The 26900-nt window shown below is 26.2% G+C and overlaps 1 protein-coding gene across 2 annotated transcripts in view; it reads left to right on the forward strand.

Moving 5' to 3' along the window:
• Nucleotides 1–5591: 5591 nt before the first annotated feature.
• Nucleotides 5592–26900, forward strand: part of LOC127280849 (acyl-CoA Delta(11) desaturase-like) — a 30411-nt gene continuing 9102 nt past the window's right edge. The window contains exon 1 of one of the 2 annotated variants that reach the window (XM_051304148.1): nucleotides 5592–5797. The gene's annotated coding sequence lies outside the window, so the exon portion shown is untranslated. Of the gene's footprint in view, nucleotides 5798–26539; nucleotides 26695–26900 lie in introns of those variants that run through there. The other variant, XM_051304150.1, reaches the window with a different exon arrangement.

Raw genomic sequence — 26900 nt, forward strand, 5'->3', positions numbered from 1 at the left:
TCAATCAAAATTTTAGGGATAATTTTTGATTGGTTGATTTTAAAAAACGCGACGAAATCTTTCTGTCTATTGTTTTTTTTTTTTTTTGGCGATTTGCAATTTCGGACAAATGAAAATTCGAACAAATAAAAATTCTGTGCAGTGAATTTTTGGTTAATTATAAATACACTGTAAAAAAAAAGGAGTTGAATTTCAACTCCCCAGTAGATGCTATAAAAGTCCCACCCATTGGGGAGTTAAAGCAAAGGGAGTTCAGATTAGGGAGTACAACTTCAACTCCTTATACGAGTTCGAGAATATGATCCTCCATTATAAAATAACTCAAAAGGGAGTTGATACTGAACTCCCTTCCTCTTTTGGTTAACTCCTTTTTCGAGTTGATTTTTAACTCGAAAAATCGAACGCCCAACTCCTAGTGCTTTAAATCTGAATTATTAAAAATGTTTACTAATTTAAATTAGTGACTCACTTTTTGCTTTAGAATTAGTTAAATTTTACTAATTGTTAGTGAAAGTTACTAATAATTAGTAAAATTTTACTAATTGAGAAGCAAATTAGTAAAATTAGTAAATTAGTAAATATTTTTACTAATTCAGATTTAGAGAGTACGAAAATAAAGACCTTTTAGAGACAAAAAATTTTAGGTTATGTTTGTGATTTTTGAATTGAAAATACATTAACTGTGAATACAAACCACTGATATTTATGTTTTTATTATACATCCAAAATATTCAATATTAATTTTACATAATTCAAATTGAACGTAAAATCAAACTAAAACTATCCCTAACGTAACCCAAAATTTGTTTGCCTTTACGGTCTCTTTTCTCTTGGTGCGTCACCTGGATCTAAAGAAAATTTTCTTTTTTTTCAATTTAAAATAGATAAAAATTTCCATTGTTTATAACTTTAACCAAATTATTTTTTCAATATTTTCAAAAAACTTCCCAACCAAAAATTTCAGTATTATACCAGAGTTAACTACTGGCGCAGTACTGGTTCAGTATTGGCTGCCGAGGCTCGGCAGTCTGTACTGAACCAGTACTGGTATTTTCATTGTATCAGTACTGGTGCAGTACCACCTTCCCAGTACTGGCAAACCAGTACTGAGCCGATATTGAGCCAGTACTGGCTCAAATAGATTTTCTTTTTGATTAATACTAGTTTACAAAAAGTTCTAGAGTGAACCTGATGAATCATTTTGTTTATAAAAATTTTTTCACTTTGATTTTATTTTTGAAAATTAAAAGGTATTTTATTTTGCTTTTTTGTGGGTAAAATTATTTAAACAAAAAATTTCCTGAGACTAATTCCAAAACATTTTGCAAGTTTTTTTTTATTGTTTTCAGATATGCAATAAACCAAAAAAATTTTTAAACGATCAAACTAAAAATAATTAAAATTTTTTATAAAAAAATCAATAATTTTTTAAATAAAAATTTAAAAAAATTTTCATGACAACACTTGTTAAAAATTAAAAAACAATTTTTTTTTGTTAAAAAAAATTTTCAAAAATATATTTTGATGCAAATAATTAAAGTGAATAATAAAATAATTAAATAGCTAATTGTATAATTATATACATTATAATTATTTTATAAACATTTTTATTTTTACTGAACTGTTTTTATATATTATAAAAACTTTTGGTTTTATAATAAATATATTTTTATATTTATTTTTTGATTTTTTTAAATAATAATTTGCAATATGGGTAAGTCCACGTCAGAAATATCAGAATTTGCAAGTGGTTCTTCGATTTTAATGATACTTGGTAAAATTATAGCTTTATATAAGAGCAATGTGTAAGTAAAAGGAATTTTTAAAATATCTAAAATTGTAGGAGTTATATCACTTTTAATTTTGATACTGCATTTTTTTCTTTCCTTTATATCTCGGACAATTTTCAACCGATTTTGATAAATCAAAAACGATTTTTTTCAGAAAATTACGTATTTTCAGAAAATTTTAAAATAAAAATAAAATTTTCTTATTTAAATAGAAAAAAGTAAAAAACAAAATTTCTTTTAGATTTTTTTCAATTTCGACCTTTTTTTTTAATTTTTAATTTTTTAATAATATTCCTTTTTATTTTATCTTTAATTTAAAAAAAATTCACCCTGGAGACTTTTTTAGATCTCGTGATATCGTCCTTTAAGTATTATAAGTCTTCATCAATTTGAAAACCGCAGGACTTGCTTCTATCATTACTTTCATTTGTTTGTTGAAATTTTTTATGGTTATGAATAACTATTTGTTTTAGAATCCTCTAAAAAAAAGCGCTAAAAACGTCAGCTACAATTTCAGGTTGCATTGTTAAGGTTTCATTACAATTTTTTTTAAATTATAAATAATACAAAAAATAAAAACTTTGCTTCAAATCTATTAATAAAATATTGATTTGCTTGAATTTTCACTTGTTTTAGTCAAGTAATTTAAAAATAAAAACATTATTACGCGAAAGTTTCTAGTTTGTAACAATAATATTATAAAACAAATGAAAGTAGAAACACAAATCTGGATCCTAGTTTTCTTGAGATGTGGATATTTAAAGAACGATATCACGAGATCTAAAAAAGTCTCCAGGATGAATTTTTTTAAAATTAAAGATAAAATAAAAAGGAATATTATTAAAAAATTAAAAATTAAAAAAAAAAGGTCGAAATTGAAAAGAATCTAAAAGAAATTTTGTTTTTTACTTTTTTCTATTTAAATAAGAAAATTTTATTTTTATTTTAAAATTTTCTGAAAATACGTAATTTTCTAAAAAAAATCGTTTTTGATTCATCAAAATCGGTTGAAAATTGACCGAGATATAAAGGAAAGAAAAAAATGCAGTATCAAAATTAAAAGTGATATAACTCCTACAATTTTAGATATTTTAAAAATTCCTTTTACTTACACATTGCTCTTATATAAAGCTATAATTTTACCAAGTATCATTAAAATCCCAGGTGCGAATTAGGGTCGGCAGCCAGAGTTGGTAGGTCGGGCCATGGACGGCACATCTACGGCTGCCAAGACGTCGGCAGCCAAAGTTGTCCCGACTTTGGTTACTACTTTCACCCAAAGTTGGGCCGACTGTGGCTACCAAGGTTTAAAATCCAGAATTTCCAATGGTCGGGCCGACTCTGGCCAAAGTCGGGCCGACGGTCGGTTAAACTGCGGCAGCCGGAGTTCAAAAATTAGAATTTCCAAGGGTTGGGCCGACTCTGGCCAAAGTCGGGCCGCAGTTGGGCCGACCATCATATTCGTAAAGTAAATTTCTTTACATTCATGGCCAAAATAAAAAATTTTTGTGACATTTTATTTAACTAAAATGGATTAACTAAAAAATTACAATGATTATCTGATTTATTTTTCATCATGAATTACAAACTGGATTTTTCTGAAGTTGGAGCTTATGAAATCATTTTTGTCCTTAGACTTTCATGTAAGCGTGGCGTAATGGATAGCGTGTTAGACTTCGGTGCGTTAGGTTGAGGGTTCGATCCTTGCGAGCGATAAATATTTTTAAAATGTATGTATGTATGTATAAGATTGTCTTAAGTGTTAATGTGTAAGGAATAAATAAATGATGAATTTCAAACTATACCCAATATATGTTAATTATATAATTAATAATTTTTACATTTTTTCCAAAGGTCGGCCTAACTTTGGCAGCCATAGTTGGCCCGACTCTTTTAGCCATTGGTCGGTCCAACCATTTCTACCAAAGGTGGGCCAACAATGGTTACCAATGTGAAGCCGACCTTCATTGTTTGCCGACATGATCGGCAAAACTTTGGCGTCCATGGATGGTCCGTCTTTGGTACCAATGGTCGGTCCAACTTTCTCAGCCATTGGTCGGCGGATGTTATCAATTCGCTAGTTCGGCCGACCATCGGCTGCCAAAGTCGGACCGAACATTCACATGGTTGGCCCGACCGACAATTCGCACCTGGGATCGAAGAACCACTTGCAGATTCTAATATTTTTGACGTGGACTTACCCATATATATATTATACTTAATAAAAAATAAAAACTCTTGGTTTTTTCGATTTTATATATAATAAAATATTAATTAGTTAGTTAAATAATTTAATTAATATTTAATTTGTGTTGGGTTACTAAAAATTTCACACACTTTTTCCTATAAAAAAAAGAATTACCTGGAGCGGAGATTTCAGTACTGCAGTGAAACTTACTCTCTAAATCTGAATCAGCAGAAATTTTACTGATTCAATCAGTACTTTTAATTTTAACTGAAGTTTCAGTTATTTTTTAAAATTTACTAATATAATTAGTGAATATGCAAGCAATAGAAAATAACTTATGTATATAACATAACCTTTAAAATTAATTATTAAATCAGTAGATTTTGTGGCCGCCGTCATATATTTATATTACTGATTCAATCAGTAATTGATATTTTACTAATTGAATCAGTAAATTTCTACTAATTGTCAGTTGTTCAATTCTCGCTATGGCAATTAGTAGATTTCTACTGTTAATCAGTAAAATATGACTGATTCAGATTTAGAGAGTATCTCTGTTACAGTTAAAGCTTTCTTTTCGTATACAATAAATTACAAAACTACCAGTACTCAGCCAGTACTGAATCAGTAGTGGTTACCAGTACTGGTGCCAACTCTGGCAGACAGTACTGCGCCAGTACTGCGCCATTAGTAAATTTTTTATTGGGATTATTTTAAATCACAGTTGGAGTAAAAAAAATCGCATTTAATGTTAATTTTAGATCTGAAAATTCTATGAGGCTGAAGTCCGCAACGTTTTCAAAAAACGTTGAAACGTTTCAAAAACGTTTTCACGAAAAATTAAAATAGAATTATTTTTTCATGTCAATTTATCTTTAATTTTGATTTGCAAAAACTTTCAAGAAATTATTAATACTTTTATAAAAACCTGATACACCCGAATAACTTTAATTTTAACCAAAATTAATGGATATTGTCTAATTATTTTTTCTTTTTCGTTTATAAAAACGTTGCGTACTTCAAGCATCATAAATTCTAAACTTATTGTTAGAAAAATTTCCTAAAAAATCTAAAATTATTTAAAATTATAAAATCGTTAAATATTTTTATAAAATTATGATAATTATTTTTCTTATTAGTGTGGATTTTTTTTTTCTGCAAAATACCGTTAAAACTTTCATTGTATTTTAGTCATAAACATTATAATAATATGAAAAAAAAGGAAATTTATGATCTTCTAAAAATTCCAACATATGAACATCTTCACTTTTCTTCATAGTACCTATAATAATAATTTACATTCTAAAATTTATAAATGCGTTTTTCCAACATTGTTCTTCAATTTTTTTTTTCTACACAATATTCTACTTTTTCTTTTTTTTTTTCTTGTTCAGGTAGGTCAGGCATAATGGTTATATATTTAGGAAGGTATTGGATGCAGTTCAAAATGTATTTGTTACCATGGCAACGGTGTATAGAGAAGAGAGGCCTCAATGCCCACACACACATATATATATATATAGAGGCACCTATATATACACTAAAGTTATGGGATGTGTTTAAAATGCCGGCCCTGGAACTAAGCTCTGATTGGCGAATATTTTGTTCAGTCGAGTGGCGTGACTTGGGGCAGCTGTGTATATTCGACGAAATACTATAACCCCCCGAACACTTCTTCAAAACTGTAACCCATGTGCTGTAGTTGCTAGTTTAGCATCGGGGCCGTTGAGGTCATATATTCGCTAATCTTTTGGTCATCACTTTTTCATTTTTAATTCTACAACAATAATCCTGCCCAAGATTATTTGAATATTAACAAGTAAGTTTCATTTTATTTGGTTTTTTTTAAATATCAAAACTGTTTTAGTTAGAAAATTTGGAAAAAAAATTATACATTTTCATTTGACTTATTATCTTTAAAATCAAAGGACTTGTATTATGTAAGGACCGAAATGAGCCGGTGAATTTCTTTTTTTTTTTTAATAGATTTTAGAAAAAGAAATTGAATTTTCAAAGAACTTAATAAATTTATTTATACAATTTGTTTTATACAGTTTAATTATAAAATTCAAAATTAGTGCTTATTTTTTGTCCACGTGAATTTTAATAGACAAATTTGTGTATTTTAACTATATAACAAAATTTTATTACAGTGAATATATATAATTTTTTTTTAGGATATAATAATTTATGGTTAAATATATATATATATGTATTATTTAGGATTTTCCTTTTTTTATAATAATAATTAAACAGTATTAAAAGTTGAAGATCCCTCAGGAGCGTAGGAACGAAATTTTTTTTTTTTTTAGGGTCCGAACAACTGTCTCCGGTTTTTTACATAATAATAATAGTAATAATAATAATTATAATAATAAAAAAAAAATAATAGTAATAATAATAATAATAGTTAAATATTACTATTAATTGAAAGTTGTAGTTAAAAAAAAAGGATTGCAAAAAATTGTATAACTAAAATTTAATTAATTAATTTAATTTTCATAATTAAAAATTCCCGATTGGAAAAATAATTCTACAATATAATTTAAAATTGAGAAATATTTACATTTTATCCATACAATAATATTATACATTTAAATAAATATTATCACTATTTCATTTTGTCAGAGACACATTTCTTTGCTATATCTGTATTATTTGTGCGTGTGTAATAGGCGACTCGTCTAGTTTTCGTATATATATACTTTAAAGCCTTCCTTTTATTTTTTTTAAAGATAAAAAAAAAAATACAATTCACAAATACATATTTCCGAGAAATCTAATCTTAGACAATAGTTTCTTTAGGAAAAAAATTTTTTTTTTTTTTATTTCTATATACTTGTAAAATGGAAACTTTTATTTTTTTCCTATTTATAAAATTTTTTTTTTTTATTAAAAATGGGTACATTTTAATAAAAAAAAATTTTGTTGAAAAAGGTATAATTTTAGTTGAAAGTGTAACAATTTTTTTTTTTTTATTAAACAAGTTACTATAACAATTTTTCTTTTTTTTTTAATTGCGAAATTTTCTTTAGTCAAATTTACTATAGTTCAAGAACCCTATCAACTTTCTATATATTTCAAGGTCAACATATTGTCAGCCATTAACTTACAAGTCACGTGTTAGTAGAGGAGTAGACTTTGTATATAGAGAAGCACAAAAATTTGTCTATATGGAATGACATAAAATTTTCTTTGAATTAACTATGAAAAAAAAAATTTTTTTTTTATATATATATATAGGGAAAAATAAAATACGTATATATAATGCATAAAATTTTTTTTTAAATTTAAACAAAAGTTAATACAATTTTTAGTCATTCAATTGTTAAATGTAATTAAAAATATAAGGCAAATATTAATATAATATGAAAAGTTGAAAAAGAAAATAATTAACAGTTGAAATAATGAAAAATAATTGTGATTTTGTAATATAAATTTCATATATCATTGTAGAAGTAAAGGTATTTTATTAAAATATATGTATTTCGAAAATGTTTTGAAAAACAAATTCTTTAATTGGATCATATATAATAAAGCAAAAATCGAGAATAACAGAAATGTGCTTTTATTGAAATATTTTATTGTATATTTTATAACAAATATTTTATTTATATATATATTTTTTCAACAAAGAACGAAATATATATATATGTATATAGTTGATTCCTCGTTAAATGTATACCTATGATATTTTAAATTCGGAAAAATATTTTTTTTTCATTCTGAAAAAAAGGGGGCGCATGAATATCCCATAACAATCATTATAGCTTGAATTTTCATTTGTATATGAATTTCATTTTAGACGAATTTTCATTTTTCAAATTAGCATTTGAGTTAATTTCTTTGTAAACGAAATTTTATTTAACATAATTTTTATGTATCGAATTTTTATTTAACATAATTTTTATTTTACCAAATTTTTTTATCCAACTTTAAATTTAAAAAAGAATTATATAATTTAAACCAATTTTAATTTATCAAAAATTCTCATTCAACAGAATTTTAAGTGATTTGAATTATTTAATGTCAGAATTTTTAAGTTATCGAATCTTCATGTGTCCGAATTTTTATTTGTACGAATTTTTTAATTGATAGAATTAGATTTTTAAAAATTCATAACTCGAAAATTTGGACAGTTATTCAAAAATAAAAAAATATGTATATCACATTTTTTCTTCAAAAAACGAAAAAAAAATATATTTATCTGAATTTAAAATGTCATAGGTACATTTCACGTGGAATCACCCTATATGGGGCATTCCATGTGAAATTTTCATTTAAAAATTCAAAAGTTTAAAAAATTTCTTTTTTAATTTTTGTTTTAAAAAAAATGATAAATAATTAAATTTTTGAATATTATATAATAATAAGTCTGCTAGAAAACATTTTTTTAAAATAATTTGCAAATAAATCCAAAGTAAAAATCTCAATTAGATTATTTACAATAGAAGGCACCGCAAAAAATTACAATTTTACTTTCTGACTTTGGCACCCTCTGGTAACAATTAATAATTTAAAAATATAACAAAAATTGTTTCTTTCAATTAGTTAAATTTAAAAAATTGTAACTTTCATAATTTTTATTTTCAAATTTTATTTTATTATTTATTTTTCGTAAAGATTATAAAAAAAAAAAATGTTTCAGTTAGAAGAAAATATTGATTGAAAATTTGACGTGGAATGCCCCGTATATATTATTTATTATATTAATATTATTTATTATACATATCTTAATATATATATATATATATATATATATATATATATTATATTCGCAATAAGTAATGTGAATATTCTAATTAAAAGTTACGAGTTCAGTGTTCTTTCATTTTCATTATAATTACTCTTGAATAATAATAGAATTGGACTCCAAGAACTGGCAATTATCTCCAGGTTCTATCAAAATTATCTAATTGCCAATGAAATTACAATAATGTCACCACATGCAAGTACTGCACTATAGAAATTTCATTTGTTGAAGATAAAAATCCTTTATATTTGCCAAAGGAACCATATGTAATTTTTATTAATTATAATTATAATTAGAAACTTTTTATGAAGGTAAAATTATCACTAAACCTAACCTCAAATTTCTTTGAGCATCACGTATTTGAAAATCCAATGGCAAAATACGATATTTTAAATTTAAGAATATATCATCTTGGCTCCTTATTAAATATTTTTTTTCTTAGACAGTTGGAACATATAATATTCTTAAAATAAAATTAATATAGTCTTAAAAGTAGAATAATATTCTTAAAAGAAGAGTAATATTTTGTAATTAATATCACAGTTTTCCTAAAAGTCTCAAATTGAGACCAAAAATTGCATCAAATCTTTGCAACGTTTTGATGCACATAAGTTATATCAAAAAGAGATCGTTTTGTGTATCATTTTTAGAAATGATACACGAAACGGTCTCATTTTTTGATGCAAAAAATTTAATCAATTTATATCAATCATGGCCGAATTGAATCGACTCAAAATTGAACGAATTTTTTTCAGATATTTTGGTAATAGTACAATTGCGGAGACCATTTCACTATTTAATTTGAAAATGAAAATAACAGAAAATCAAAGACAATGTGCAATTCGATAATTAAAAAGTGACAGCTTCTAAACATAACCTAAAATGCATGAGAAAAAATTTGTCGATAAAATCAATATAGCCGAGCTTTTTAGAAGGTAGATGGCAGTTTTGCTTTTTATAAAAACGATTCAGAAAAAATTTAAAGAAAGAAAATAGATGAGTGCTGCCATCTACCTTCTAAAAAGCTAGGCTATATTGTTTTTATCGACAAATTTTTTCGCATGCATTTTAGGTTATGATTGATATAAATTGATTAAATTTTTTGCATCAAAAAATGAGACCGTTTCGTGTATCATTTCTAAAAATGATACACAAAACGATCTCTTTTTGATATAACTTATGTGCATCAAAACGTTGCAATAGAAAAAGATACAACCAAGTTTACTGTGATATTTTAGGCCCATTTTTCAGTATTATATGAAGAGTAATATTCTCTTCATCTAAAAAAAAATATTCTGAAATTTAAAATACATATACTTGGGATCAATTTTAGAATATTTTATATTAAAATTTAGTATGTGTAATATTCTTAAAATGAGAATATATTCTAATTTTAAGAATATTACATAGGGGAGACCGGGGCTGTTTGGCGCATTTGAGTTTATTCAAAAGTGTCAAGTTACATTAATTTTTCTCTTTATTCTGCTTAAAGTAGTTGATGAACTGTAAGTTTGTACAAAATTTCATTAATATTCATTAATTATTGGCACTCCAAAGTAATTTTTAAACCTCTTCATTTTTGTGTGATATCTCTTTAAAAAATTAATTTTAGAAGAGCTCAAATATTAAGTTTTGAGCTCTATACATTTGTTATTAAGAAACAAAAAAAATTTTTTGATTTGTATTAAACGAAGCTGAAGTACGCAACGTTTATATAAACGATTTTTAAAGAAATAATTTTTTAAAATGAAAAATTCTATAATTTTTTGCCTAAAAAATATTTTTTTATAATTTGTTGATTAATGAAAACTACAAGAAATATTTTTTAAGCAAAAAATTATAGAATTTTTCATTTTAAAAAATTATTTCTTTAAAAATCGTTTATATAAACGTTGCGTACTTCAGCTTCGTTATATTAAGGCCATCCGGGAGAAAATAATGGTTTTGTAGATTTCTTCTCATTTAAAAAAAGTAGAATATTTTAGGTTGGAATTTTTTGGAAATAAATGAGGAAGGTACCCTGCCAAGGGCTCTTCTCGGAATTTTGCATAATCTTGATAAATAATTATTGAAAAAAATGTTTAAACATTGGCAAAAAGGGGTTTCGTAAATTTCTTCTCATCTTTAAAGGATAAAGTATTTCGAGTTGGCATTTGGAGGAATAATAGAGGAAGGGTCACTGAGTGGGTCTCTTCTCCATTTTTGCAATAATATTGTGAGGAAATTATTTTATTAAAGATTTAAAGTGGAGTAATTTGGGGTAAGTTAGTTCAGCAGCGGCCACTAGCTAGAATTGGCACCACATAGATTCAATGTCTGTCCCCACTTCTGTCAAAAAACCAACTTTTATAACCACGATTTTCAATACTCTTTTACAAAATTACTTGTAAAAATGGAGATGATTCTTAATCAGCTCGCCCTCATCTAATTAATCCGACAAATCCGAACAAGATATTTCAAGTTATTTACGAGTAATATCTCGCAAGGGAAAACACTTTTAGGTTAGGGATTTTTCCCGGATGGCCTTAACAGTTTTTATAAAAAATTAATAAATATTTCAAAAGTACATTCGGGGTTAGGTGACGTGGTTATCAGAAAATTTCGTTAAATATTAATAAAATGAAGTTGATTATATGAAATTTACACATTAATAAGCACCAATAACAATCATATTCAAAAAATTTAACCGAATAATGGTTTTTAAATATTCATAGCGTTATTATAAAAAAAAAATATTTTTTGGTAATTTTACGATTTCCTTTAAATCAAATTTCATTTAATTTAAATGAAATTTTCTAATTTTTAAATTTAAAATAATTTTATTGTAAAATTACAGTACAATATTTATTTTGTTAAGTCTTATATTATTTAAACTTTAAATCATATAATTTAATTTTAATTTCACTCATGCGCCACTCAACCCCGGGCCGGGGTTGCTTGGCGCGCTTTGCACAGCTTCAAATAAAGTGGTATAAAAAGAAAAGTATTAAATATATTTCAACTTTCTTTTTTTTTTTTTTAATTAAATCTGATATGTTACAACAAGTTTTCTATACATTAACTTTTTCAAAAAAGCAAAAATGAGTGAGTTACACAACAAAGAGTAAAAAGTGCGCCAAGTAACCCCGGTCTCCCCTACTAAATTTAAATATAAAATATTCTAAAATAGATTCCAAGTATATATTCTAAATTTTAGAATATGTTTTTCAGTAATGAGAGAAGAGTATAATTATTCTTAAAAGAAGAAGAATTTATTTAAAAGAAAAGTAATAGTCTTAAATGTTGAATAATATTCTTAATAAAAGAGTAATATTTAAAAAAAAATAGTAGTCTTAAGTGTTAAATAATATTTTTAAAAGAAGAGTCTAATATTATTTAAAAATAAATAATTTAGGCCAATTTTTCAGTTTAATATAAAGAGTAACGTTCTTAAGGGAGAGAGAGAGAGAGAATACTTTTAAAAGAAGAAGAATATTCTTTAAAAAAAAGAAAATTTTTGAAGTTATAAAGTTTCTTATTTTAAACATTCTGACGTTTAACAATAAAATCCATGTATTAAATTCTTAAAAATAGGAGGTGATAAAAATAGCGAATAAAGAAAAGAATAGAGAAGAAAAATATATTATAAAAATAGAATATTAAACTCGATTAAATAAATTAAATTCGCATATTATTTTTAATTTTTCAAACGACATTGATGTTAAACTTCTGGAATAAATTTTCTTCGTGTATACTTAATTTGCTTAAAGTTCTTTGAGCAAGAAAAGAGTATGTTGCAAGAAAAAATAAAAAAAAAAAAAAAATAAGTTTCCAACAGAAGCATCTACTTTCACATAGTTATCAGTTTTGAACGTACAAAAGTTTGCAACTTAAAGCCCAAATACTCAACTTAGTTTAGCGAGCTATTTTGTATTAAGTTTGGTAATTAATTGGAATAATTCTAAATTTTGTTAAGCACCTATCCTTTTTTTTCGACTCAATATATATAGTATTAAAAAAAATTCAGTATGCGATTAAGGCATTTGTCGAGTGACAGTCCGTTCAAAAAGTTCATGAATTTTATGTTATTAAAATTTTGTTTCAAAAAAAAATTATTTAGTATAAGAAATAGAAATTTAGAAAAATTTACGATTTTTTAAATCTTGGGACTTTTTTTAAAAAGTGATTGACACACCCAGCGAAAAGATTTCTTTGATTTAAAGAAACCAATTTCTTTGACTTGTTTACTTTCATTAAAAATAAAATTTTCTTTGAAACAAAAAAAGCTTCCTATATAGTTTCAAATAAAATTTCTTTGATTTAAAGAAACTTTTGCGTTAAATCAAAAATATTTTAATTTATTATAATAAAATATAAAAAAAAAATAACGAGCTTTTTTGAACTGATTCACAAAAAAAGAAAAATTCTACTAATTACATATTATACCATATAAATGTAAAGTGTGGCAACAAATATTGAATCCGTTCACGCAAATGTTTGCTTATTCGAGTGTACATTGGTGAAAATATTGACATTTTTCTGAATAAAGAGCGATTGATGTTACACATTTTTTTTACAATTAAATTGCTTCATTTATTTGGATGCAACTATATTTTGTCGAATGTTATTTCACTGCAAAATGTTTCCAAAATAATTGAAAGATTTGTCTTTCACAGAAAAAAAAAGCAGACGCACACAATGTTTAAATGAAAATTCTTGTTTTCAAAGTAGATTAACAGAAATTATAAATAATGATGATTTATAATATGAAAATGTGAAAAATTAACTTATATTAAAATTTAGAAAATAAACATAATATATAGAAACGCAGAGAAATACAACATTTGTTTTTTATATTTTTTTCTCTTCACTTGAGTAAACATTAATTAATTTTTTTTTAAATTAAGGATTTATAGTTGAATATTAAGTGAAAATATTTTTTCATGGAATAACTAAAACTTTTATAATGGAATAGATAAAAATTTATTAATAAAGCAGTGAAAATTGATCGAGAGATTTTTATTAAAATTTGTTTGACTTGACAATTTTTTTTCGAAATTTTTGTGAAAAATAAGAAAATACATATATTTTTTTATTTTTTTATTGGATAAAAATTAGGGAAATTATGATTTATTTAAATTTAACGCTATAGCGTTTATTCTAAACTATTAACAGATAAAAAATGATATTATATATGAAACTTGTTCAATTTTTCTTCTATATTTTAAATATGTAGTAAAAAAATAACAGCGAAATCATCTAAAAAATTGAAATTAAATATAAAAAGTCTAAAAAAGTTTTGAGAAAATTCACTTTTTAGACTGAATTTCAATTTTTGGAATGATTGCGTTGTTGTTTAATTTTTTACAAAATATTTAAAATATAGAAGAAAAATTTCAAACAAATTTCATATATAATATTATTTTTTATCAGTTAGTGAGGACAAAAAAAAACTCATTTCAAAAGAATTCGGCTTCTGATGGCGTTAAATTTAAATTAATCATAATTTCTATAATTTTTATCTAATCAAAAAATCAAAAAATACGTATTTTCTTATTTTTTATAGAAATTTTGAAAAAAAATTCTCAAGTAAAAAAAAAAATTTGAATGATAATTTCACGTGGAATGCCCCATACAATATAATCTTCTTTGATACCAAATAACAGATTCTTTCTTATAAAAAAATAGTTTTATTTTGAGACGAAAAAAAATTTATACACAGAAAATTAAAAGGCATTAAAATAAGCTGCAACGCTTATTATTTTAATCCAATTTTGCTTATTTTAATCCATTTTGGTATTAAAATAAGCAAAATTGAATTAAAATAATAAGCGTTGTAGCTTATTTTAATACCTTTTAATTTTCTGTGTAGACATACAAACATAAAAAAAAGACAAAATTTTTTTTTTTTTTGAAATTTTATGTGATTTTAAACCTCAGCGCCGAAAATTATTTTTCACAGGACCAACAATGTCAAATTATTTTTTTTTTTAAAGATTTTCGTTCCAAATAATTCCTTGAGAAATACTTTTTAAGGTATTATGTGAACCCAGCAAAACTTTTTTAAAAATGATTTGATATTTTTGGTCCTGTGAAAAATAATTTTCGACGCTGAACGTCGACGCCAACTTGATGGAGATGATTTTAATACAATATAAAAAATCAAGCAATGTTTTTACAATATTTTTTTTAACCAACCCAGGTGAAACGATTCTACGGAAACAACTCCACGGAAATTCCACACGAAATTCCGTAAAAATTATATATGGAATTCCGCAAAATTTTTGAAAGAAGTTCTTTTGTAATTTTGCGAATTTTTTATAAGAATTACACACATAATCTCTAAATAGAATTGCACAAAATTATTGTTGGAATTGCACAAAATTTTTGTTAGAATTTCACAACTGTACACTGAAAAAAATTTAGCTGAAATCCTCAACTACCTTTAGTTAACTGACTTGAAAGTAGTAAAAGTAACTACTTTTTTGGTTATTTTAACTATGTGCGTGTAGTCAATTTAACTATTTTTTATGGAGTTAAGAATTAGTAGTTAATTGTACTTAACAAAAGTAGTTAAATCAACTTCAAAAATTAAAACAATTACAAAATCTCCTTGACCCAACTAAATTCTTAGTTCTTTTAACTACTTTTTAATAGTCCATACAACTTTTTAAATTCAGTTAAGGATTTATTTAAAATTTTGTGCAATTCTGTATGGAATTCTCCCAAAAAAATTCGCAAAATTACGAAAGGAATACTTTGAAAATTTTGTGAAATTCCGTATAGAATTTTTGCGGAATTCCGTATGGAATTTCCGTAGAATCGTTTCACCTGGGAAACGCAGTTTTAAATTTAAATAATTTGTTAAATTAACACGTTCACTTATGGAAAAACAATTTTTTAAAACAAACTTCAACTTCAAATAGCATTATTTTTTTTGAGAATGATTTTTTCTAATACGGTTTTCATTTTTTTTCCTTCTTTTTGAAAGAAGGTTTTCTTTTAAAATCTGCAAGATGGAACGAGACAAACTTCCTCGTAGTCCAATTTTCATTCAAACTTGGAAAAATGTTAAAGTTTCAGGACAGTTCATTAGTTGAGTTTTTATTATGTTCAAGGTAGACGTAAAAAAAAAGAAAGCGAGACGCGTCTTTCGTCGTCTGTAGTTTCAGAGGACGATGTGATTCTTATTTCTTTTCTTCTTTTTGTTTGTATAGGAGAAGAAAATTCTTCTTATTCTCTGATTCTTGACTTATAAGAAACCGCATTTCTATAGTGTATCCAATATATATGCGAATATATGTATATACAATATACATATATATATAGTTATATAGTTATATTAAGAGTATCGAGATTCTGATTGGTTGCTTTATTAACCGGCAAACTGTGCTTATATGCGTGAGTGGAGATTGATATATCAGCTGATGTACTAAATTCCCCCACGTGCTTAAAATGGAACTTTGAGCTTTATCCTTACTTTCGTGAGTGCCAAAAAAATACTGATATGTAGGTGATTAAATTTAAAATGTCATTTTCGTCGACTACAATAATGTTGCAATTTGACGGGACGAATGAATATTGTCTAAAAATCAATTGTTCGAATTTTCATTCGATATAATTTTCATTGAGTCGAATTTTATTTATTCGAATTATTATTTTGTAGAATTTTTACACTGAGAAAATTATATTCTAGATTTAAGAATTTCTTCTTAAATAGCGCCAAGAATATTCCCCACTTAAAGTAATTGGGAAATATTCTTACAATAATAGTAATATATTCTTGGCGCTTATTTAAAAAGAAATTCTTAAATCTAGAATATAATTTTTTCAGACATTTAAGGGTATGTGAGAACCTCCCACGAGACCTAGTATGGGAAAATGTGTTTTGGTAGTACTTATACGTTTCACTCTAAAATGAGAAAAGATTTTTGTCTAAAATTTTGAGGGATGATAGATTAGGGTTCAAGAAATCTCGCTGTTCTCCGAAAAATACATAATTTTGCGTTAAATTAGTAAAAAATGAAGTTTAAAAAGCTGCATTTTTAAACGAAAATGAAAACAAAGATGGCGGCGCATACACAGACGTTCCTTGAGTGTGTCAGTGCTCCAGTAAACAGCGCCAATTCGAGCGAGAATGAACTATGATATAATACATTATTTTACTATTTATTGCTTTTTTTAATTATTTTTGCGTTAAGTTATGTTAAATGAGAAGAACAGCGAGATTCCTTGTACCAAACAAAATCATTTTTGCTTCCTCGTGGAGGAAGCTATGTAGTCCTTTCGTTTATAAACTTTTTAAAAATGGTGAAAACAAATTTTCCTCTATATAGAAACATGTTATATGAGATCCTGATCAATTGTCCGGATGTATGTATGTGTGTGTATGTGTGTGTGGATCGTTTTTGTGAACACGATATCTTTAACAGGTTTTAATGGATTTGGATAAAATTTGGTAGGCTTATTTAACACATTAATCTCTCAAAAATGACGAGAGGATTTTTAAAAATACCCCAAAAAAAAAATTTTATCGTCTTTTTTCCAAAAATTTTTTTTTAATTGAAAAAATTTTTAAATCGAAAAATTTAAGGTAATATATAATATAATCGTCTTCTTTATGTCAAGATGAATCGATTGATATATATAAAGTATAGATTTGATTGAAAATTAAAGAATTAAAGAAAGTTAAAAAATCAAAAATTCTCATTTTAGCTAAAAAATGATGTGTTTATTTAAATTCATGTTTATATATGAAATAATTTTATTCCCTGCATTGAAACGAATTGGTTGGTATATATAAAGTATAGATTTGATTTAAAATTTATACTCAATGTGAACAAATGACAAGTGCGAAGCTAATTTTCTCCAATACAATGCTTTTAAGCGCAATTGAAAGATAAAAGCAACGGTTGATGTACCAGGATTTATTCACATTGAGATGGACGAAGTGTATATATTCTTTTTATTAAAAATCACCCTGCAAATAGTTAAAAATTTGAACTTTTTTTTTTTGTTGTTAATACATATTTTTTAACTGGAAAAAAATAATTCTATACAGTACATATGACAACTCACGAAAAGAAACTTTTTATTAAATTTATCATTTTGTTTCATTATTATTGATATCTTAGAATAATAATGAAGCCAATTATTATTGTTCTTTGTTCTTACAAAAAGGTCATGAAGATACATTTTATCTGTAATTGAACTTTGGTTACATGAATATTTTGATAAATATTTTTAAAAAATTATTTAAAGAAAAAATTTTTTTTTTTTTTTTAAAGTAGATTTTAAAATTTTTTTTCTGTGTCGTTTAGAAATCTGTTTAATTTTACTATTCTTGTTTTATAATTTCATTGTAATTGGTATTTTTTTAATTATCAATTTTTTAGTTCCATGAGTGATTTCTCATGTAGCGTACAATTTCTTCTCCCTTATGTTTTTTAAAGAAATAAGTTGCATATGTTGTAATAAATCTTGACGTGAAAAATTAATTTCTGTGTTTACAAACAAAAATCAATAGCCACTTTTATTCATAACATTATGGTGAAGCCTTTTAATAAAATTGAATTATTTCATAAAAATCAAAACAAAACTATGTTATACTTTAGCAAAAGTAATAATTAACATCCCCAAGTAGATTCATTATGACAGAAACTTATTTCATATAATTGTTTTTTTTTTTTTGTTTTTATACTTTTAAAGCGCCAATTTTACATAGGGAATCACAAAATTGTTATGGTAAAGCCTTCACATATTTAACAATAAATTCAATAATTATTATTATTTTCTGTTAAATAAAGTGTAGTTGTATATTAATTTAGCAAGTATAAATGCCGTGAATACGAAACAGATTGAAAATCGTTGATATATTGTTTAAAAAATCAGTATTAGTTCTGCGTAATGGTGAAGATGATTTTAAAATTTTCGAATTAAAATTTGACAGATTTTATTTTTATATGAATTTTTACAAAACAAAATTTTTAACTACCGAATTTTCGTTTGACAGAATTTTTATTTTACAATACTTTCCTTTACATAACTTTTTTATATAAAAGAATTTTAATTTAAGCAAATTTTCATGTAACAAAATTCTTATTCAATCGAATTTTTAAATGACAGAAATTCTAATTCACCGAATTTTAATTTGACCAAATTTTTATTTGTACGAATTTTTAATTGATAGAATTTTTAAGTTGACAAATTTTCATTTGTCTGAAATTACAAATGGTCAAACAAACAATCGACAGAAGGATTTCGGCGTTATTTTAAAAAATTGACCAATCACGATTTCTTGATAATTTCTAATTGGTCAATTAAAAATTTGGTGAATTAGAATTTTTGTAATTTAAAAATTCGTATCACATAAAATTCTACTCATTAAAATTCGCTCAAATCAAAATTCTTCGAAATAAAAAGTCATACAAAGAAAATAATTGTAAAATAAAAATTATGCCAAACAAAAATTCGGTAACTAAAAATTTTGTTTTGTAAAAATTCGTAATAAAAAAAAAAAATCTGTTAAATTTTAATTCAAAAATTGTAAAGTCATCTAAAAACAATAATTTTTTTTTCTTGACATTACATATTTAGGATCTCAAAATGTTTTACGCTATCAAAATTTAAAAAATATTTACATATATTTTTTTGACGAGTTTAAAATTCTTATTTTTTGGAAAAAATGAAAATTTTTTTTTTAATCCATTTACGATTGATTAGGTATTCAAAATCATAAAGGGTGTACTTCCGAAGTAGGGGTACCTCCGATCTTAATGAAACTTGGTATACTAACGTATTTTGGTGCGCTGATTACGAAAATGATAGTGAAAATTGGCGCAAATTTGATTATAATGGTAAAAACCATAAAATAATGGTTTTTTACGATTATCTCGTAAAAAAACAAAAAATTTCGAAAAAAGTTTTAGACAAAAGTTGTAGATCTCAAAAAAACACACATTTTATGTTTTATGCATTTTTTACCAAAAGTCATTATTTTTCGAGAAAAATCCAAAAAACGAAAAACACCATGATAATGAAAACATATACAGCAGTCATGGTTAGACATATTATTTGACTCGTATATAGTATCATATTCACCATTAGTCAGGATCTAACGAATTCCGCAAAATACTTTCGGCCATATCCACCCCCTCTCGCCAAGGTTTTTTTTAAAAAGAAAAGCGAGCAGTACCTTACCCGGCCGAAGGCCGTGTTTACTATTTTGCGTTTACCGCTGCTGTGGACTCCACCCCACAATTTCCGCAAATTACTTTCGGACCATTTTTCTCGAAAAATAATGACTTTTGGTAAAAAATGCATAAAACATAAAATGTGTGTTTTTTTGAGATCTACAACTTTTGTCTAAAACTTTTTTCGAAATTTTTTGTTCTTTACGAGATAATCGTAAAAAACCATTATTTTATTGTGTTTTTTATGGTTTTTACCATAATAATCAAATTTGCGCCAATTTTCACAATAATTTTCGTAATCAGCACACCAAATTACGTTAGTATACCAAGTTTTATTAAAATCGGAGGTACCCCTACTTCGGAAGTATATCCAAAAAGTCTAAAAAAATTGCCAATGAAAAATATTAAAAATTGTAGACGAAGTTCAAATTTGAATTTTTCTCAAATTTTAAGTTTCGAAATCTCCCAAGTAGCACGTAAGCTATCAGCAACCTTGCGGCGCAATATTGACAACCTTGCACGGCAAACTTGCCGCAAGCTTTCTCCAAGCTTCGAATATCCCACCTGACCCAAGCTTGCATGGTAAGCTTACCGAAAGATTGCACAATAAGATTATCGCAAGATTGCTTGGTAAGTTTGCACGGTAAGCTTGTAGCAAGGTTGGTGAAAGATTGACAAATAACTTTGCTTTAAACTTAAAAATTTTTTTTTTTTTTAAATGTTTCGTCTAATTTATATAATAAAACATTATTTAAAAAAATTTTAGCTTACCATGCAAGCTTGGGTCAGGTGGGATATTTGAAGTTTGCGGCAAGTTTGCCGTTTAACGTTGGCAATATTGCGCGGCAAGCTTACCGCAAGGTTGCTGCAAGGTTACGTGCTATCTGGGTCTTTTTTCCTTTTACCAAAAAAAAGTTAAATAGAAACAATATTACTTAGAGACATCAAAAAATTTGAAAATTTTTGAAAAATTTTGAAAAACTGTTTGTTGGCTTTTATTTTGTATTCAGAGAAGGTTTTATTAAAATTGCTTAGATCATAAAATTCTTGTGGTCATTATCATTGAAATTGATCTAATAATTAAAAATCCTTGAAAAAAAGGGAAGATATATATATGCAAGGTACATATATCTAAGCAAAGGTTTAAATGGTTAGAAGCAAGCACAGAAAAAACTTGGACTCATTTTTGTTGCAACTCATTTTCTTTTGGGTATCGAAATGAGTATGGGACAAACTTCATGTTATTCAAAATGATATTGGCTGGAATTTCAGATTTCTAAGTTGGCATCATAAGCAGAGTAATTTTGTATTTCAATTATTGTTTCTAATATTTCAACAACACCAGAAAGATTATTTTGACCAGTACGAATATTTAGAAGTTTTTAAATAAAAATTATTTATTATTATTTACGTAGATAATAATTAATTTCATAAGTTTTTAAATTTACCGCTATTATTTAAGTTGGCAGTACCGTTCCTGTTGTCAAAACACATGTTTTCATTTTTCTAACCTAAAAACATATTTCCTTTATTATTTTATTACGCGATTACAAGCAATTTTTAATCAAATATATTAAGTCTAGCGTGTTATTTACTTCTTTGTAATTATTATATTTCATGTTTTTGTGCAAAATTATTCGTTATTTCACAATATTTTTCCATTTTTCTTTTTCTCAAAATGAAACTTGCCTGTTTCATTTTGATACTTTTACCTTAGAACTCGAAATGAGACAACCAGTTTCATTTTTGTTGCGAATCAAATTGAGTATAGAATCTATACTCAATTTGAATTCAGGTTTTTTCTGTGAGGTCAATAATTTTAAAAACATTTGAATGAATTTAGAAAAATTAGAAGATAAGATAAAATTATTAATTACTTAGTAAAAATTAATCAGTTATAGATTTTAAATAACGATCTTATCTCTTCTAGACCTTAGACCTTATGAAGAAAAAATAGTTATTGGTCAATTGAAATTAGCAATTATGTGAATTCTATTAATTTGTATATGCGATAAAATAGATATAAAAAAATAATCTATAATAAATTGAAACATGTGATAGATTTTATGATATAAAATATAAATAAATTACATTATCTATTTGTTTATAAAAAAATATATATAAAGTGCTTAGAAGACACTTTGGCTATATTGACACTTTCACCTCTCTGCGTAAGTGTTTCTATTAAATTATTAAGTAGAGGCATTATCTTTATTTTGATCTCTTTAAATTTTAATAATCGCACGATGTTATGTATATATTTTTTATTGCATCGTAATTGTGTCCTAAAAAACATACAAAGTGGTCAAAAAAAGGAAATTTTTTAACAATTTTAGAGTTATATATAATTTAGAAAAAATTAAAATTTTAACTATTTTCCATCGGCAATTTTTTTTTACACCCTTTTTTTTAAGGATGTTCAACCCATTAACATAACCTCAAACTAAAAAGTAGTTTTTAACAGAACTAAAAATTTATTTAAAATTTATTACACTCAAATTCGACAGATCTATAATTGTACAATTTTGGAAAAAAATTAATTTGAGTTAAAATTTGTTGTTAAATAATAATTAATAAACATTTTGTATTTTTCCTTAAAAGTTAGTGAACAATTCTAATTTTTATCCAATTCTTACAAACAATAGCTCATTTTGTTCTTTGATAGATTTTCTATACAATTCTGTTTGTTGAATTTTATTAAAAATATTTCGTTCAAAAGTTATTAATAAACAAAAAAATTTCTATTTTTTATATTTTTTAAACAAACCATTAAACAAAATACAAAATGTTTATTAATTATTATTTAACAACAAATAACACAAAATAATTTTTTTTCAAAATTGTACAATTGGATCTGTCGAATTTGGATGTAATAAATTTGAAATAGGGTCAGTTGGGGTAAATGGGAACAAGAGGTTTTGTAGCTTAATTTACAGTTTTAAAATTAAGTTCAACGTCAATATTTTAACTTCAGATCACCTGCAAGAGGTTTTGAGTATTGCCAAGCTTTTATCTTGACAATATTGGCAGCAAGATAATTCGAATTATCGCTCAATGCATAAAAACTTGAAAATCAAAGTCAAACTGTTTCAGTATTTTGTCTCGCATTTCAAAGAAAACAGACTTAAAAATCATACAAAATTTTTTTCTTATTCCTTATGACTCCTATAACAGAAATTCATTTGAATTTTTGATTTTTATCAATTTGGTTAATAATGACAAGCTGTCCCCATTTACCCTGAGTTTTCAAATTTTTGGGGTAAATGGGGACAGCTTGTCATTATTAACCAAATTAACAAAAATCAAAAATTCAAGTGAATTTCTGTTATGGAAGTCATAAAGAATAAGAAAAAAATTTGGTATGATTTACATCATAGTTCATTCAGCGGCCACTTGCTCGAATTGGCGCTGTTTACTGGAGTACTAACATACTCAAGCAACGTCTGTGTATGCGCCGCCATCTTTGTTTTCATTTTCGTTTAAAAATGTCACTTTTTAAACTTTATTTTTTAATAATTTTACTCAAAATTAAGTATTTTTCGGAAAACAGCGAGATTCCTTGTACCCTAATCTATCATCCCTCAAAATTTTAGACAAAAATCTTTTCTCATTTTAGAGTGAAACGTATACTACCAAAACACATTTTCCCATACTATGTCACGTGGGAGGTTTCCACATAACCTTAATACAGAAATATACTTAAGGAAACTTTTTTCTCGCAGTTTTCCTAAAAGTATCAAATTGAGACCAAAAATTGCATCAAATCTTTGCAACGTTTTGATGCACATAAGTTATATCAATCATGGGCGAATTGAATCGACTCAAAATTAAACGAATTTTTTTCAGATATTTTGGTAATAGAACAATTGCGGAGACCATTTCACTATTTAATTTGAAAATGAAAATAACAGAAAATCAAAGACAATGTGCAATTCGATAATTAAAAAGTGACAGCTTATAAACATAACCTAAAATGCATGAGAAAAAATTTGTCGATAAAAACAATATAGCCGAGCTTTTTAGAAGGTAGATGGCAGTTTTGCTTTTTATAAAAACGATTCAGAAAAAATTTAAAGAAAGAAAATAGATGAGTGCTGCCATCTACCTTCTAAAAAGCTCGGCTATATTGATTTTATCGACAAATTTTTTCTCATGCATTTTAGGTTATGTTTATAAGCTGTCACTTTTTAATTATCGAATTGCACATTGTCTTTGATTTTCTGTTATTTTCATTTTCAAATTAAATAGTGAAATGGTCTCCGCAATTGCACTATTACCAAAATATCTGAAAAAAATTCGTTTAATTTTGAGTCGATTCAATTCGGCCATGATTGATATAAATTGATTCAATTTTTTGCATCAAAAAATGAGACCGTTTCGTGTATCATTTCTGAAAATGATACACAAAACGATCTCTTTTTGATATAAGTTATGTGCATCAAAACGTTGCAAAGATTTGATGCAATTTTTGGTCTCAATTTGATACTTTTAGGAAAACTGTGTATGTGACGCTATACGCGACAAATTGTACCTAAGCTCCCAAAATTTTTAGATTACACAGCCACACAAAAAAAAAGAAAAGTTCTGATCTGGGGGTCTGACTATATATTTTCTATGTCTTTTGGGTCGCTGAATCCGAATCCGAGGCCCATTCAACCCCATCACATCAGGTTTTTGAAAAAACCTCAAAAATCCAAAATGGCGGACACTTTTTTGGAAAATTTGTCGGATTCGCTTGAAACTCGCTACTCGGGGGTTTTTAGGTTCGCTGATTACGAATTTGAAGTCAGTTTTCAAAAATTCAAAATGGCGGATCCAATGTGGCGGACATTTTTTTGAAAAATTTGCCGGATTTGCTTGAAACTCGCTACTCGGGGGTTTTTGGGGTCTCTGATTACGAATTTGAAGTCAGTTTTCAAAAATTCAAAATGGCGGATCCAATATGGCAGGATTTTTTGTCAACTTTATTAGATTCGCTTGAAACTCGTTACATGTGGGTTTTTGAAGTCGCTGATTACGAATTTGAAGTCCAATTTACAAAATTTAAAATGGCGAATCCAATAAAGATGTTCTTTTGAGAAATCAAAAACTTGAGTGTTTTAATTCACCCGTATTTACTTTGTATCTTGCGTGTGCCTGCGTCCAGGGCACCTCCACGTGGTGACGGTGGGCAACGGAGTTTGTCTCCTATCCGGCGAAGTCCCTGGATTAATGGCTTTGATGCCGTCATGGCAGACGCACGTAGGAAACGTATTACGATGCAGGGACTCGGAACCCCAGTATCGGCGGTTGAGTGAGAAAGCAGGCGCGTTTAATAGCACAAATTGTAGGTTTTTTTAGATTATGTCCGAATCCTGATATGATAAATTTAAACTGACTTCAAATTCGTAATCAGCGACCCTAAAACCCCCGAGTAGCGAGTTTCAAGCAAATCCGGCAAATTTTTCAAAAAAATGTCCGCTATATTGGATCCGCCATTTTGAATTTTTAAAAACTGACTTCAAATTCGTAATCAGCGACCCTAAAAACCCCCGAGTAGCGAGTTTCAAGCAAATCCGGCAAATTTTTCAAAAAAATGTCCGCTATATTGGATCCGCCATTTTGAATTTTTGAAAACTGACTTCAAATTCGTAATCAGCGACCCTAAAAACCCCCGAGTAGCGAGTTTCAAGCGAATCCGACAAATTTTCCAAAAAAGTGTCAGCCATTTTGGTTTTTTGAGGTTTTTTCAAAAACCTGATGTGATGGGGTTGAATGGGCCTCGGATTCGGATTCAGCGACCTAAAGACATAGAAAATATATAGACAGACCCCCAGATCAGAACTTTTTTTTTTTGTGTGGTTGTGTTATATTTAGTGTTAGTTTTACCTCAATAAAAAGTTCTATTTTAATTAGATAAAATCAAAAATAGATTTTATTGAATATTTTAGTTCTAATAAAGACTTAAATATCAATAGTTTGTATAAATAGTTGACCATCTTTATATATTTTCACTTCAAAAATCAAAAATATAACCTAAAAATTTTGGGAACTTAGGTACCTTTTGTCGTGGAGCGACACATATGGATTTTCGAAAATTTGTATTTAAAAAAAAAATATATAAATTCTAGAAAGGTCAAAAAATTAAGATTTTCTTTTTTTTTTTGATCACCTTTGTTTTTAGAACTCAAATGATGCATTAAAAAAATATAACATTGTGCGATAATTAAAATTTAAAGAGGGGTTTAAAATAAAGTTGGTGCCTCCCCTTAAATAAAATCTAATGAAGCAATATACTTGGACCTTTTATATATATATATATATATATATATATATATATACATGAACTGACCTTATATGATTTGCATCGAGACCTTTGATCTATAAGAAATTTACTTCATTTATAATATAGTTATTGGTTTTCCTGCAGTTGAACGAACAAAATTCTTTTCCAAAGTTCGATGATAAAAATTCTTCAATAAAACAAACTCAATTTTTATTTAAAAACAAAAAAAAACTGAATATAAAACGAATAGAATAAAAAGAAAATTGAAAATTAAGGGGGAAAAAAAGCTTTGTACAAAAGAAGAAAATGATAACGAACGATATATATATATACAATGCATTTTATGAGGACTCTTCTTTATTTTCCCCCCTTTATTTCTGAGACTTTCTTGTTCTCCACCAGATGGTGTCAATGAATTTATAAATGCTCATGCTATTCGAATATTCTCTTCAGTTCGCCATTTGTGAATAGTTGTTTCTATTTTCCAAGTGTGTTCTTCGATAATCGAGTTTATCGAGTGATATCAGGTGAATTTTGTTTTCAAAGTTATTTGTTTTGTTTTGTTTTTTTTTTTTTCATTTTGCTTTTTTTCAATATTCTTGTTTCTAATTTAACGCTACATTTTTATTTTATTGAAAAGAAAAATATATTTCATCGAAGAAATTAAAAAACTATTTTTTTTTCAAAATAGTTAAATTGTTTAGAATTAAAAAAAATAATTTTCATGTGAGGG

This window comes from Leptopilina boulardi, unplaced genomic scaffold, assembly GCF_019393585.1.
Source record: "Leptopilina boulardi isolate dan_hultmark-lab unplaced genomic scaffold, ZJU_Lbou_2.1 LbouV2_255, whole genome shotgun sequence".
NCBI classification, from domain to species: domain Eukaryota; kingdom Metazoa; phylum Arthropoda; class Insecta; order Hymenoptera; family Figitidae; genus Leptopilina; species Leptopilina boulardi.